The 17,379-nt window shown below is 33.9% G+C and overlaps 2 pseudogenes; both read left to right on the top strand.

Annotated features, from left to right (window-relative positions):
• The first annotated feature begins 170 nt into the window (after window positions 1–170).
• On the top strand, window positions 171–289 carry LOC148500928 (5S ribosomal RNA; annotated as a pseudogene).
• Window positions 290–5,347: 5,058 nt separating this feature from the next.
• LOC148500927 (5S ribosomal RNA) lies at window positions 5,348–5,466 on the top strand (annotated as a pseudogene).
• The last annotated feature ends 11,913 nt before the right edge of the window (window positions 5,467–17,379 follow it).

The raw sequence follows: 17,379 nt of genomic DNA, 5'->3' as shown, positions 1-17,379 counted from the left end.
ACCCTGGGTCCCCGGGGAGGTGATCTAGCGAGAAAATTATCTCAAAGGGAGATGTACTGGATCTATGAGCTAAATACTTTGTCTCCACATGGGCTAAATGAAAGCTACAAGATTGCTCCATTTTTATAAAGAGCCAGAACTCTCAGGAGATACAGGACAACGTATCAAATAACTACGGCCATACCACACTGGAAATGCCCAATCTCGTCTGATCTTGGAAGCTATACAGTGATGGGCCTGGCTAGTACTGGGATGGAAGACCACCCAGGAATACCAGGAGCAGTAGATATTGTAGGAAAAATCCATTGTATAAAAGTAGAGACCTGATCCTCTTTTAGGAGCAATCTCATATAAAGCTTACTAAGAAATCTTCTAATGTATATTGCCCTAGAGAGAATAAAGGAATCCTAACAAGCTCCGAAATGAATTTTAGGTGTTTTATGTATTTATGTTTTTATTCACCCCTATTTGTTGAGAATTTTATGTATTATGTTGTATATGATCCAAGGGTGGATATATCTTATTTACATATACATATATCTAGGTTCCTATGTTCAAATCTGGGTTTATTGAATGTAAATTGTAGTATAAAAGTCTCTACTGAGGTGTTTTCGAAGACAAATGAAATACTCACAGCTTATAAGGGTGTCTGTTAAGAAATATCTATTTAGATGAAATATAACAACAATGGTTAAATACTTGTTAAATATGCATTTTACCATTCCCTAGGTAAATATTTATTTATGAGAAATATCCTTTCATTCCCCAAGTAATTTCTTTTACTGTCTCTATTATTATTTATTAACTACATTATTTATTTATTTATTACATTGATTTAATATATCTGATGGTTTGGCTCAGTATATTAGCACCTGTATTTTATGGGACAAAACAATATAAACACTGTGGATGCTTAATAGTATCCAGTATGTATAATGGGTTAACCATGTTCTGTACTAAAATATAAGCTACTTCCATAGAAACAAAAGCTTTATTTCTAGAGCTTGCGGGTCACGTGCGGCTCAAGTAACATGTGACTTCCGCCGCTGTGTTGTGATACTTCCGGGAATGCGTTCCATGTGCGTGTCACAGCGGGACTCGCTTCCGGAGTATCAACAGCAAGCGGAAGAGCTAAAAGAGGTCTGCATACTATGGAATCGGCCATATTTGCTGAGATAACATGCTAGGGTATATACAAACGGAACCTCCGGATAATCAACTTCCGGTCACGGGCCAGGTGACACTGGATCTTTCAATTAATTAAACATGAGGCGCATTACTATAAAAATGGACCATGATGAGCTATGTCTCATAATTCCTGCTCCCCTTGAAGAAGTCTGAAAAGAGACGAAATGCGTTGGTACCTCCTCCATCCACCAGCATATGGACTAGAGAACAGGCAGCTATTGAAGCGTCTGCACCAGCACTTTATTGGACTTTTTTATTCAGCTAAGTTTTTATGATTTTTACTTAGCCATACCTAATATATACCTCGATTTATGCAAATTTGTTTTTATACCTATTGTACCTTCCCCCTCCCTTTTTTATAGATTCCAGTGTCATTACCCTTTTTGTCCCCCATATTCTATTAAAAATTTTCATATATATTTATTAATTATATCAAGAGTATTTTTTTCACTCCTTAATACACTAGTATTATCATTTTCACATTTTTTTCCACATATTTAAATTGCACGGGTCACTTTTTTTAGTACCGGAATATTCACAAATGGAATATATTCACTAAACCCTTCTAAAAAATCTGGTACGCATACAATATTTACTTGTCATATGTCCAACATCTTCTTACTAAATATATTACACTATTAGGCGCCTTTTCCTCTTTCCCATTTTTCTAGATTTCCTATAGCTGTTGGCCTAAATCAGCACCCTGAGGAAAAAGCTGCCATCCCTTATTTATTTGGAGAAGTGTATTTTAATTCTAGAATTTTTTAACAAGAACTACTTTTTAACAAGGACACTCTTTTTTGCACTTGGACACTAATTGACTTTGTATTATCAGGAAGCACCAGTTCCTAGACTATTGTTTTTTCATCTATTATCTGGCTAAAACTGGGATAGGCTACATTCTGATATATATCTCACAGGATTGAGATCACGTGCACTAACAGTGTGCAATTTAAGTGTGTATAGAGTTATCTAACAAATATGTTTAAAACATGTGGGTTAGGACCGAAAAGGTCAGATGTTTGTAGTAAAATCTTTAATGAAAATAATGTACCACTCACAGAATCAATAAGTGATAATGGTGATAATGGACACAATGTTTTGGGATATAGAGAAACTTCTCAAAAAAAAGAAATCAAAATTTGGTGGGACATTAAGGGCTTGGAACACTACTTAAAAGTCAAAAGAATCCCCAGGGGACTTAAGAATCCAACCTTTGGTCTTGAGAATAGTAATTTCATGGAAGAATGGGATAATACACTGCATGAATGCTCCATGAAATTGATCAAACTAATCATACAGGAAAAGAAGTCGATGCTATCCGAAATAGAGGAACAACTGAAGAATAATGAGGCTAATATTACTAAACATAAAGATAGCGAGGAATTCAAAACAAATGAAATAGTACTTAACAAAAAATTGGAAAGAACGGAGGAGGAGGTTATCAGGAACAAGGAAAAAAAGTTTAATAGAGATAAACAAGATTATCTTAGTAATAAGATTAAGAATTGGTCCAGGTTTGGCCCTCATGCTAGAGATGCAAGCCACCCCAGGAAATACAATCCTAAAGGAATGAATAGTACTCAGTACAGAAACAAGCAAATCACCTAGAAAAGAATATATAAGAACTAATAATAGATTTGCTGCTCTAACAGGCTAGAATCCATGAGTGATAGTGATTTTTTATCTCCTACCATCACACCCCAATTCAGAGGTCCAAACAAAGGATATGGCCACAGGGAAAATCTAAATACAACATCACCACAGAAACGAAGGTATGCAGAAGGAGGGGAAAATGGGGAGGGAGAAAGAGACATAAAAAGAAGGTTCGTAAGGTAACAGAAGCCACAAAACAAGGAGTTTTCAACTTATCTTCCCACCCCGTTTCAGAATCAGAAGTCAATCTATTAAGCAAAGGCCTGTCATTTGCACCCACACAAAAACCAAATAAATTTCAAATGTTTCTAGATTTAAATAAATTTGTTAGGAAACTGACGCTTAAGAGACATTTTGCAAAGAATGGCAATGCTATTATGAGTAATTATGCCACTACATTGAAATCGTCATTGAAGAATGCCTCTAAATTCTACCCACTAGAATCTAAAGGTAACCATATCAATATTTTTTACGAAATGGTCAAAAAAGATCTCATAGATACTCAGAAGAATGATAATACTCAGAGTAACCTCACTAACTCGGAAAAACATGCCCTTAAAACTCTTAAAGAAAATGGTGATTTGGTGTTTAAACCAGCAGATAAAGGAGGAGGTTTAGTGATACAAAACAGAGACGATTATGTCAAAGAAGCCATTAGACTACTCAGTGATGCAAATTCCTATAAACCTCAACCGAAGGACCCTACAGAGATATATGTTGAAGAACTTAGGACACTTTTACTTAAAGGTCTCCAGTTAGAACTACTTACTAAAGATGAATACCAGTATATGTTAAACAACAACCCCATCATCCCTATTTTTTATCATCTTCCGAAAATACATAAACGATTACTAGATCCTCCGGGAAGACCTATTATAGCAGGCATAGATTCTTTAACCGCCCACTGCTCTGAATATGTAGATATCTTTCTGAAAGACAAAGTACAGGAACTGCCCTCTTATCTAAAAGATACATCTAGTGTATTGAAACTTGTGAGAAACATCCAGTGGAAAGAATCCTTTATGTGGGCCACTATCGATGTCACTTCCCTTTATACCTCAATAGAACATGAGAAAGATATATTAGCATGCCGAGCTATATTAGAAAAAGACCCAGAACTAACTATACCGCATATCAATTTTATTTGTGATATAATTAAATTTATATTAACACACAATTATTTTAAATTTTTAGTTAAATTTTATTTACAAATATGCAGGACAGCCATGGGTACAATATTTGCACCTAGCTATGCAAATATACTCATGGGTATGTGGGAAGATCTATGTATATATAATAACAATCCTTTTATAAACAATATCTATTTTTATAAACGATACATTGATGACATTTTACTAATTTGGGATGGAACAGAAGATGATTTTAATACATTTTTAGAGTTTATTAATCTTAATAATTTTAACTTGAAATTTACCTCTAATATAAGTAGTCAGCAGATAGAATTTTTAGATTTGGTTTTATTTAGCACTGGAGATACAGTGTCAACTAAGAACTATATTAAACCTGTTGACACCAACAGCTATCTACATTATAAGAGTGGGCATGTAAGTAGTTGGAAAAACAATATTCCATTCTCACAGTTTTACAGAATTAAACGCAATTGTAGTACAGATCCTCTTTGTGATGAACAAATTAAATTATATGCAGATAGATTCAGAGATCGCGACTATCCAGAGAAAGTTATCACAGAGGCTATTAACAGATGTGAACATCTCAAAAGAGAAGAAATATTGAACGAAAATAATTCCAAAAAACAACAAGGTATGCCGAATAATCGAGTGGCATTTATTACACAATATAACTGTGAGGAAAGAAGAATTAGGAACACTATTAAGAAACATTGGAACATATTCAAAATTGATCCACTACTAGAAGAAGTAATACCAGATCAACCTATTATCACCTTTAGAAAATCTAGAAATCTTAAAGAAATTTTAGCACCTAGTCTATTACCAGAAAAAACAATAACAAATACTTTAACAACAAAATGTGTGGGTGCCTATAAATGTGGCCATTGTATTGTGTGTAGATACCTTCACCCAAATAGAAAAACCTTTTTTAACTATAACAATTCAAAGCAATATCATATGAAACAATTTGCAAATTGCAACACCACCTCTGTGATTTATCTTATAAAATGTCCGTGCGGACTCAAATATGTAGGGAAAACAAAACGCCCACTAAAACTTTGAATACAGGAACACATCAGATATATCAAGAATAAACTAACTACTCATTCAGTTTCCAGACATTTCCTAACAAAGCACAATTCTTCAATAGATAATATGACTTTCAGAGCTATTGAACATGTTACCCTGGGTCCCCGGGGAGGTGATCTAGCGAGAAAATTATCTCAAAGGGAGATGTACTGGATCTATGAGCTAAATACTTTGTCTCCACATGGGCTAAATGAAAGCTACAAGATTGTTCCATTTTTATAAAGAGCCAGAACTCTCAGTAGATACAGGACAACGTATCAAATAACTACGGCCATACCACACTGGAAGTGCCCAATCTCGTCTGATCTTGGAAGCTATACAGTGATGGGCCTGGCTAGTACTGGGATGGAAGACCACCCAGGAATACCAGGAGCAGTAGATATTGTAGGAAAAATCCATTGTATAAAAGTAGAGACCTGATCCTCTTTTAGGAGCAATCTCATATAAAGCTTACTAAGAAATCTTCTAATGTATATTGCCCTAGAGAGAATAAAGGAATCCTAACAAGCTCTGAAATGAATTTTAGGTGTTTTATGTATTTATGTTTTTATTCACCCCTATTTGTTGAGAATTTTATGTATTATGTTGTATATGATCCAAGGGTGGATATATCTTATTTACATATACATATATCTAGGTTCCTATGTTCAAATCTGGGTTTATTGAATGTAAATTGTAGTATAAAAGTCTCTACTGAGGTGTTTTCGAAGACAAATGAAATACTCACAGCTTATAAGGGTGTCTATTAAGAAACATCTATTTAGATGAAATATAACAACAATGGTTAAATACTTGTTAAATATGCATTTTACCATTCCCTAGGTAAATATTTATTTATGAGAAATATCCTTTCATTCCCCAAGTAATTTCTTTTACTGTCTCTATTATTATTTATTAACTACATTATTTATTTATTTATTACATTGATTTAATATATCTGATGGTTTGGCTCAGTATATTAGCACCTGTATTTTATGGGACAAAACAATATAAACACTGTGGATGCTTAATAGTATCCAGTATGTATAATGGGTTAACCATGTTCTGTACTAAAATATAAGCTACTTCCATAGAAACAAAAGCTTTATTTCTAGAGCTTGCGGGTCACGTGCGGCTCAAGTAACATGTGACTTCCACCGCTGTGTTGTGATACTTCCGGGAATGCGTTCCATGTGCGTGTCACAGCGGGACTCGCTTCCGGAGTATCAACAGCAAGCGGAAGAGCTAAAAGAGGTCTGCATACTATGGAATCGGCCATGTTTGCTGAGATTCCATGTTAGGGTATATACAAACGGAACTTCCGGATAATCAACTTCAGGTCACGGGCCAGGTGACACTGGATCTTTCAATTAATTAAACATGAGGCGCATTACTATAAAAATGGACCATGATGAGCTATGTCTCATAATTCCTGCTCCCCTTGAAGAAGTCTGAGAAGAGACAAAATGCGTTGGTACCTCCTCCATCCACCAGCATATGGACTAGAGAACAGGCAGCTATTGAAGCGTCTGCACCAGCACTTTATTGGACTTTTTTATTCAGCTAAGTTTTTATGATTTTTACTTAGCCATACCTAATATATACCTCGATTTATGCAATTTTGTTTTTATACCTATTGTACCTTCCCCCTCCCTTTTTTATAGATTCCACAGTGTCATTACCCTTTCTGTCCCCCATATTCTATTAAAAATTTTCATATATATTTATTAATTATATCAAGAGTATTTTTTTCACTCCTTAATACACTAGTATTATCATTTTCAAATTTTTTTACACATATTTAAATTGCACGGGTCACTTTTTTGGAGTACCGGAATATTCACAAATGGAATATATTCACTAAACCCTTCTAAAAAATCTGGTACGCATACAATATTTACTTGTCATATGTCCAACATCTTCTTACTAAATATATTTCACTATTAGGCGCCTTTTCCTCTTTCCCATTTTTCTAGATTTCATATAGCTGTTGGCCTAAATCAGCATCCTGAGGAAAAAGCTGCCATCCCTTATTTATTTGGAGAAGTGTATTTTAATTCTAGAATTTTTTAACAAGGATTACTTTTTAACAAGGACACTCTTTTTTTGCACTTGGACACTAATTGACTTTGTATTATCAGGAAGCACCAGTTCCTAGACTATTGTTTTTTCATATATATATATATATATATATATATACTCTAAAATAAAATAAAATAAATATATATAAATATGCATAGACTCTCACAGATACCCACCCGCACCCCTGCCACTCTCACCGGAGAGACGGGAGCTCCGGCTGTGACGTGTCTGACGGACACTGCCTCCTGCCCGGTAGAGACGTTGGTCTCATCAGACGGGGTGTACGGAGGCATCGACATCCAGCACGGACTTGTGGGTGAGCCATACTAATACTGGAACAGGTTAAACCAGCTCCAAACCATATGTTGCAATTGGTAAGCAGTGGTTATCCACTTAGGTTTTTCTTTTGTCATACTACTATGGAATCTATGTGAACACTAACATTGCTTAATAACAGAGACACTGTTGCATCTTTTCAGGAAACACAGCTTGCAATTTTGCATCATCTTTTTGCTACACATTGGAACTATGTTACCATATTTTCCACAATAGGGGATTTTCAGGATCATCCAGTTCTGTCATTGAGACTTTTTAACCCACCAGTTTTTGCCTTTCCCCATAGGAAAGGTTGCTATTGCATTTTTCACATGGGAATTTGATATGATCATTATATGAGAATATTGTTTATGTTTTTATTATGCTGGGTCCTATGTATATATGTGATTATTATATGTTGGATTCAATTATTTTATATTTTAATGATTGATTATACATGTTGATTGATTTAGCGCAGTTCCTTATTTAAATTTATGGTTACAATTTTCTATGGAGAAACTACAGAGTTTCTTTGGAAAAGCAGCTGTATCGATCCTATTGCATTAAGTCCTGTTCCACTTTCTGGTAATTAGTGCAGACTGGTTTATTTATTCTATTTATTTGTATTTTATCTGCTTACCAGGGCGACTCTCTCTATATATTTTTATATTTTTTATCAGAAGTGTACAATGACAGAGATGTTTTGTTTCACTGAGAGGGTAACTAGGAGAGAGAAATATATGTCGGACATAGATTTGTCTAATACATGCGATGTACAACTACAGGAAAATACAAATAATATGAATGATCTATTCTTAAAAGTAAAAGATCTACTTAAGTCTGAAACAAGACACTGGTGGGACATGACCACCTTAAATAAATATATTAAAAACAGAAGGATCCTGAGGGGTCTCAGAATTTTTAAAGCCCTATCATTCCAGGATGATCCAATATTAAAAGCAAAATGGGAAACCATCTTAGATGATTGTTCCTATGCGTTAATGGAATTATTAATTTCCTATCATAACAGTAGTAGTAGATCTTTTGGTTAAGGAAATAGATAAAATGAAAACTCATCTGTTGACTTATAACAATGAACTGACATTCAAAAGAAAGGATGAAATCTTGAATGATAAATTAAAATCGTTTGAGGAAGAACTAATAGAAGGAAAAAATAGGAAATGTTACAGAGATAATCAGGATTATGATAGAGGAATAGTTCGTACCTATCATAAACATAACATTAAGAGAGAGGTTGTACAAAGAAGAACCAACTACAGAAACTTTGACTATGGGAAGAGGGAGAGAGTTAGAACTTACCCCATGAGGAGCAATCAATCCAATTCTAGGAATAGATATATAACATGACCAATGCTAATAATGGGAACACATATGGAGATGTAAGGGGGAGGAGCAAATCCAGAACCCCATCTGTACAGAATAAGGTATTGAATTCTAACACCTTACTAACTAACAAGGTTAGGAGAACCAGCCACTCAGGGGATCAGAAGGATCATGTAGTTAGACCCAAAGATATATATACTAAACATCCCAAACAGCCTTTTTAGGGGAAAGAATGAAGCTGAACCCTGCATGGGGAGTAGAACAATATCACATACCAGTAAGGAAAAACAGATACGAAATACTGTACAACACCACACCAAAAAGAGGAAGGGAAGATCTGTCAGAGGAAAGAGAGGAGGAAAGAGAGGAGGAAAGAGAATTTGGGAAAAGAAGAAATCTAAGATTGGAAAAGGTACAGGAAGTGGGTTTTTTAATTAATGAATCTAAACGGACACTCACTGAACAAGAAATTAGTTTATTACAAAAAGGGTTGAATTTTGTCCCCCCAAAAAGCCCCAACTTTTTCAACTTATTTGTCGAATTGAATAGATATGTCAGAACATTGTGTAGAAAATGCTATTTTGCTACAAAAGCACTGAAAAATAAGCAAGATATCAGTGATATTATTATTTTGGGCAAAATAGATGAAGATTGTCTAAGACTATTAGAAGAATTGAGGAAGAAGGTACTACAGAAGATACATCACCCTCTATAGGACCATTGAAATTATTCAATTTAAATAATCATTTTGAAACCAGAGGAATATTTCGCAATAAATCTAATTTCTTCCCTATCAATTATAAGAGTGCACCTATTGATATTTTTTATCGAACAACAATCAATGATTTCCATATCCTTTGTCAAAAAGATATAGCTAATAAATCCTTACACAAGAATAAATATAAATCCAATCTAATTATGGGAGAAAGGAAGGCACTTCGGGACCTGTGTGATGACCCCAATTTCATCATTAAATCCGCAGACAAGGGTGGGGGGTCATCATACAGGATATCGAAGATTGCAAAGTTGAGAATCTTAGACAACTAGGGGACCCTAGTTGCCGTAGTAAACTCAAGGTGAATCCCACTAGGGAGTATAGTATTGAACTAAAACTATTATTTAATGGAGCATTATGTAATGACCTGATAACAAGTGAAGAAAAGGCTTATCTACTACCGATGCACCCCATCACTGCCACTTTTTATCACTTACCTAAAGTTCACAAATCACTATTGGCACCCCCAGGGAGACCTATAATTTCTGGTGTAGGGTCCCTCACTTCTAATTTATTACATTATGTTGATTATTAATTACAACCAATAGCCACCTCTTTGAGATCACACATTATGGATACAACAGACTTTTTGAATAAAGTCAAGGATATTGAGTGGAAGGATTCATATATTTGGTTACCTGTGATGTACAGGCACTCTATTCAAATATTCCCCACAATTTGGGTATTCATTATAATAATGAAGCTTTAAAGAAGGTTTTGGGGATCTCAGAGAGACGGCGATGGTTCTTATTGGATTCTATTCACTTTATTCTCACTCATAATTATTTTCTTTTGACTCAACTCATTATTTACAAACACTTGGGATGGCGATGGGCACGAGATTTGCAACGAGCTTCGCAAATATCTACATGGGTGCCTTTGAGGATATGCACGTGTGGGAGGGAGGGCTCAGTGCAACTCTCATGCTTTATTGCTGTTTTATAGATGATTTATTTTCTATTTGGGATGGAGATGAACAGTCTTATTAATTTTATCACTTCACTTAATCACAATGAATTGAATTTATCATTTACACATCAGTATAGTAAGCACAATATCTCTTTTCTAGATATTTCCCTTGTTGTAGGGGAACATAAGATCATCACCAAAATGTATAGGAAACCTGTGGACACTTTACAATTTCTACACTACAATAGTGGTCATCATAAACCCTGGATCAAGAATATTCCATGTGGCCAATTTTGTTGCATCAAGCGTAATTGCTCCTGATAACACAGGAATATACGGACTGTTCAAGAATATATGCATGCTTATGTATATCACTATTACCTTTATTGCAATTAAGAATGTATAGAAATAATTGAGAATATATAAATTAGTTGTGTGAGTTACAGAAGACCGTACTTGTCGAATGGCTTCAACCTAGAGTGGATAGGGCCTACTCTATCCCCTTTAAAGTAGGCAAATACTGTGTCTGATGCAGTATCCATTCTGTTTAGTGGTTAGCAATAAGAATTGTAGCTTTAAAATTTCAGTATTTAGTGTATACAGATGAGGAGGCACCAAGTCTCAGATTTTATAAATAAAAAGAGTTAAATCAGATAGCCTTGGTCTGGAAGGCTACATGAGAACAGAAATTGAAGATAACATATTATATTGTCAATATTTTTGTTAGGATATATAAACAATTAGGGTCCAATACGTATGAATATTAAATAAATTAATATTTGCCATTTTTGGGTTAACTGGAGGTATAGCTAAAAAGTATAATGCAAATGGTGAAATTCACCGTGATAGACTCTGCAGCGCTGTGTTAAATGTTTAAATCTAATATTATGTAGCAGATCACTATACACATAAACCACATAAAAAAACAACAACATTATTATTATTCTTTGTACATTTTCCATAGCTAAAAAGTATAGTATAAAGCTCATGAGAGAAAGAGGGAGCAGGGGCAGTCAGGGAGCACTCAGAAGAATGAGGAGGGAGCACACTATGAGGGTGCTGGTGCGGTTGCCGTATGTGTGTATGAAATTGGCTGACTGGTATGCTGCACTGGGTATCACAAATTTATTTTACAAATATTCCCTAGTGCTGCTAATATAACCTTTTGTTGTAACTCTGCATTGGCAAATTACATGAATAATTATGCTGTCTTTAAGTAAAAACATTTTCATTTATTTTAGAATCTGTATTGGTGTGAATTATTTAATTTTTTTCTTATAACAATTAAGGTTTATAAATAAATCTAGAACACATTGCATTATCACTCCACCTTAGAAGACTTTGAGGAGCAATTTATTGTCCTTGCAGAAGCCTTTGAAGAGAGGAAATATCCAGACCCACTGGTAAATAATGCACTAGATGAATGTAGAAATATTAAGAGGACACAATTACTCCATCCTAAAGAAAAATTTAAGGAAAGTAGTATAAATAGAATCCCATTCATCTCTAAGTTTAATGTTAATTAAACAAATAATCTCTAAAATTTTCCCCATTTTGATGCAAGATTCAATACTTAAACAGGAGATTCCTAATAATCCTTGCATAGTATTCAAGAAATCTGACAATTTTAGGAATATTCTAACAAAAAGTCACTTCACAGACAAAATACAACTTAAGAACAGTGAACGATAAAGTCAGAAGTGGAATCTAGATAAATTGAAGGATTGTTATAAGTGTAGCTCATCATGATGCATTACGTGCTTTAGATCAAACAAACAGGTGAATCCTTTGAGATTAAGACTCATATTAATTGTAACACATCATTTGTCATCTACCTATTAGAATGTAGTTGCTCTACACAATATGTTGGTAGAACTATCAGGAGTCTTAAGATACATTGTCTCGAGCATAGATGCAACTTCTGAATTTGAAAGGCGCAAACACAATATGTACCAACATTTTTGTAATGCACACTCTAAAGATCCATCTGGCCTAAAGATTACGGGCATAGAACACATCAAACCAACTGAGGGGAGGGGATAGATTCCATAGACTATGCCTATGTGAGAACTATTGGATTCATACCTTAAGAACCCTACAACCTGAAGGTTTTAATGAATCTATTGAGATTGATTTTTGAGGATTAATACCTATATTTCTTTGTCCTTACATCCATCTTTTTCATCTCTTTTATCTTCAGTTTTATATTTATTTATTATCTTTCATTCCTAATTCTCATTTCAATACTAGCAATGTGCAAATCTCAGCATAATAATTTGGGGAAATATAATATCCTTTTCCATCTATTCATCCTAGTAATTGGTCACCCATTTAAGGGAGTTTCAGTTAATATATGTGTAGGAGTATGTATGTGTGCATGTATGTGTGTATACGTATAGGATGTGTGCCTGTATGTGCGCACATATGCATGTACACATGCATCTCTCACCTCAGTTTAAGAGGTCCCCATTAGAAATTGTTTTTATTACTATTAACTAATTTAATGATGTTTTAGAATGGTTATTGAATCTCCATCATTCCCTGTATGCTCACTATGGTGATAACATGTTTTCTACAAATTATAGTTGGGTGTAATTCTTCTATGTATAGTTGGAATTATTTGTTCATATTATATTACCAATTTACTTAATATGATTTACATATGTATACATTTATATATGTGTATTTATACACATGTATATGTACATTTATATATTTTTATTTTATCTTATTGTATATATGTTTTTTTCTCACATATATGTATATATATATATATATATATTTATATATGTTTAAATGTTTATATGTTTATATTCTTTTTATTATTGGTGCTATTAGTGCTATAGACACTCTCAGTGAAACAATTAAATGTATATTTATATAATTGTATTTATTTATTTTAATTATTATGTTCTAAATTTTTTTATTGTAATTGATTTATGAATATCATAGTATTATTTTTAAGAGTTAATTAGGATCTTTCTCATGTTCCCCATTACTCTGACATTTCACTTACAGATGCACTTAATTAACTAATTAAGAAAGGGGAATAAATAATTCCTCCCATGGAGCAGTCTCATATCCTCTGACGAAATTACCAGGGTGTAAAGAAACGCATTAGAGAAGGAAGACTGTCATAATACAGGGACCCCATAAGGAAGCCTGCAACATCCACTCACAACTTGTGTGTTACCTACAACACGGTGGACATAGCATCTAGCCCACAGATACCCACCCACTCCTATGCCACTCTCACCGGAGAGACGGGAGCTCCGGCTGTGATGTGTCTGACAGACAACGCCCCTGCCTGGTAGAGATGTCGGTCTCATCAGACAGGGTGTATGGAGGCATCAACATCCAGCATGGACTTGGGGGTGAGCCATACTAATACTGGAACTGCTTAAACTAGCTCCACACCATATGCTGCAATTGGTAAGCAGCAGTTATCCACTTAGGTTTTTCTTTTGGCATACTACTATGGAATCTATGTGAACACTAACATTTCTTAATAACAGAGACACTGTTGCATCTATTCAGGAAACACAGCTTGCAATTTTGCATCATCTTTTTGTTACACATTGGAACTATGTTACCATATTTTCTACAAAAGGGGATTTTCAGGATCATCCAGTTCTGTCATTGAGACTTTTTAACCCACCAGTTTTTGCCTTTCCCCATAGGAAAGGTTGCTATTGCATTTTTCACATGGGAATTTGATATGATCATTATATGAGAATATTGTTTATGTTTTTATTATGCTGGGACCCATGCATATATGTGATTATTATATGTTGGATTAAATTATTTTATATTTTAATGATTGATTATAAATGTTGATTGATTTAGCGCAGTTCCTTACTTAAATTTATTATACTAAATATCCCTCCAAGAAACCAACAGTGATAGGAACCTATCCTTGTGGTTCCTGCAAAATATGTGACCACACCACAAATATTAAACAAATTAAAGACATTTATGGAGAAGACATCAAATTGAAGTACTATCCCAATTGCCGAAGCAAGAATGTCATCTACTGTGTCATGTGTCCATGTGGATTGAAATATATTGGCATTACATCATGCATGCTCAAGCAAAAAATACTTGAACACATGGGTACCATCAGACATGCGGGATCAGATCTGGCTAGAATGAAGCAATTAACCACCGTAGCCAGACACTTCTATCTGAAACATGGAGGCTCTGTAAAAGATCTAAAAGTATGCTGCCTAGGAAGTGTGAACTTGGGCACTCGGGGAGGAGACATTATGAACAAACTCCTGAAGAAGGAATGCTACTGGACCTTTAGATTGGGTAGCATTACTCCAAAAGGACTGAATGAGAATATCAATTTTAGTGTTTTCTTATAATAATTCTCTTTTAGTATCATTCAAGTCCGATGTTGTATTGACATTTTATAACTGTTTTATTGTTACTCACATATGCACATAACACTTGAAAGTTATTTTTTAACAAAATAAAATGTTTATAACAGTAACTGTCACCACAATCACGTATCATTTTATACACAATAACCTCAACATTTAATCACTCAGGTACACGTTGACACTTCACTTATTACCCCATCATAATATTCACCAATCACCTTACCAATCAACCCATAACTAAAATGATCCTATAATTGCCAGTTCTTAATATCTTTAACAACACAATTTTTTTTTCACCCATTGCATCCTTTTATTTTCAACCCATTTAATGCAAACATTATACACACTTATCAGTTAGTTATTTTCATTGGTTCAATTATTATTATTATTTTTATTATTATTTTACTATGTCACAATCACCTATCATTAGATCACACACACTTCTTACAACCTACATCTAGGAAGTTTGCCCAGAGTAATAGTATTTTACACTGTTCATTAACAATTCCACTCACAGGTCAATATAATTAATCCTATTTTGATAAAAATCCCCCTATAATATATTATATACTGTATCAATTATTTTATATTAAATTATTTATCGTGTCAATATCTGTGGCTTTTGTTGCTATTTTTTTTTAATTGGACCTTGGGTATCCACAGATGCAATTTTTTACTTCTGTTGAAGATTTGCAGTTTATCTTGCTAACTATAATTCATGAATACAATAATTGTCATTTTATAGTTTATAAGATTGTTTTTTTAAACATATCTTTTTTCTTTTTGTCTGACTTATGATATACTATATTTTATAATGTACATTTAATATGTATTCTTCTAGTTAATATACAGTAAATATTACTAATCAACATTTATACTGGATCTATGTACTCTGTTAATTCTCACTGCTATAAGGGCATTGGCTTACTGATATGTCAATCAGAATTTAAGGCTTGACGATTAGCCATGAGATAAAAGAAATCTGATTTGCTTAGAACACTGTCAATCAGAATTGCGATTGAACTGATTGGCTACCAATAGATTTTAAGAAGGCAATTGAGGATGGGAGATCAGGTGATCTGTTGTGAGCAAGCCTAGCAGTGAAACATGCATCAACTACTTCCCTAAACTGTCAGCACAGCTGACGTGGAAACTCATCCGGCACAGTCTGGACACTCAGGCAGGATTCATTACAGGCTACAATACTTGCTGTTACTTTCTTTCGGTAGTGGTTTTGACTGGTCTGGGTGAATTTAACCTCTGCAATACCATTTGTGGCATCAGGGTTTACCTAACTCCCACTACTTAAAGACCCTTAATGATCCACTACTGTACTATACTTTCTATAGACACAAGCTTCCCCACTCTCTCATCACCGGTTCAATATATAGGAATCGTATAACAGGTGAAAGCAGAAGTGGGGAACACTTTAGGTGTCTTACTTTTACTTATTCAAATTAAAAACTTGCAATTTATTGTGACCCACCTGCTAGCATACTCATATATGGAGATAATTATAAACTGATTTAGATGTTACTAATGATATAATGAGATGTCTCTGCAGACCTTTATTTAAATCAACAAGATATGAATTTCTTTATCTCCTGATTTTTTGAACAATAGATATTATTTGGATACTGAGTTATTGAGAAATATAATGTGATACTTTCCAATGATCTAATACTACTAAGAAAACAAGAGCATATTGCAAAGGAAATATTATTGATATTGCTATTCGGATTCACATTACTGCCATTGTTAATAGGGACAAGTGCAATTCTGAAAAATATATGTTCTATGTAATCTATTTGCCCTATACTATTGTCATATTTATTGATCACATACTGCTACCATATGGGACATGTGCAATATAACAGAAAAAAAGTAATATAATAAATATGACTATATTGTTGGATGAAACAGTTATCATGTGGAAGTTGAATTTTTGATTTCACTATAAACTGTATGAACAATACAAATCTTTATATGGGAGATGTGCAATTATTTGACCCTTGATGTGGCGGTGATTATTTGAATGTAGAAATTTCTGTACAACATTACTACCTCTTGGGAAATGTGCAATAATAATTTTTCCATGTCCCATTGATAGAGATATGTCATGATGTTAGTCTTAGATATATACTATAGGATCAATTGTATAAGTAAATATTAACACTCTTCATCCCTAGTTCGGCAGTATTAGAAATTATATTGTATCTCAGTTTATCCATTTATTTGATTGTGGCCAGTAGATCATTTGTCAGATAATATCTGAGATTACCAACCTTTTAGATTTTCGACTTTTATTGTTATTTTCTTAATTTTTCAATTTTTTACTTAAGTAGGTATAAATAAAAGTTACGTTTTAACTATTACAACCTTTACAATTGTCATACTTTAAGATTGTCCCAAAAAATAAATTTTTCTTTCTTTTTTACCTTTGCAAAATACCATTTGGAGACAGCTGGATTAGACATTTTAACCTCTGTACATAAGAAAACAGAAA

Source organism: Taudactylus pleione, unplaced genomic scaffold (genome assembly GCF_031769625.1).
Source record: "Taudactylus pleione unplaced genomic scaffold, aTauple2 ptg000539l, whole genome shotgun sequence".
Classification (NCBI taxonomy): Eukaryota; Metazoa; Chordata; class Amphibia; order Anura; family Myobatrachidae; genus Taudactylus; species Taudactylus pleione.
The sequence above is the reverse complement of the archived record's forward strand: the minus strand, read 5'-3'. Positions and strand labels throughout refer to the sequence as shown.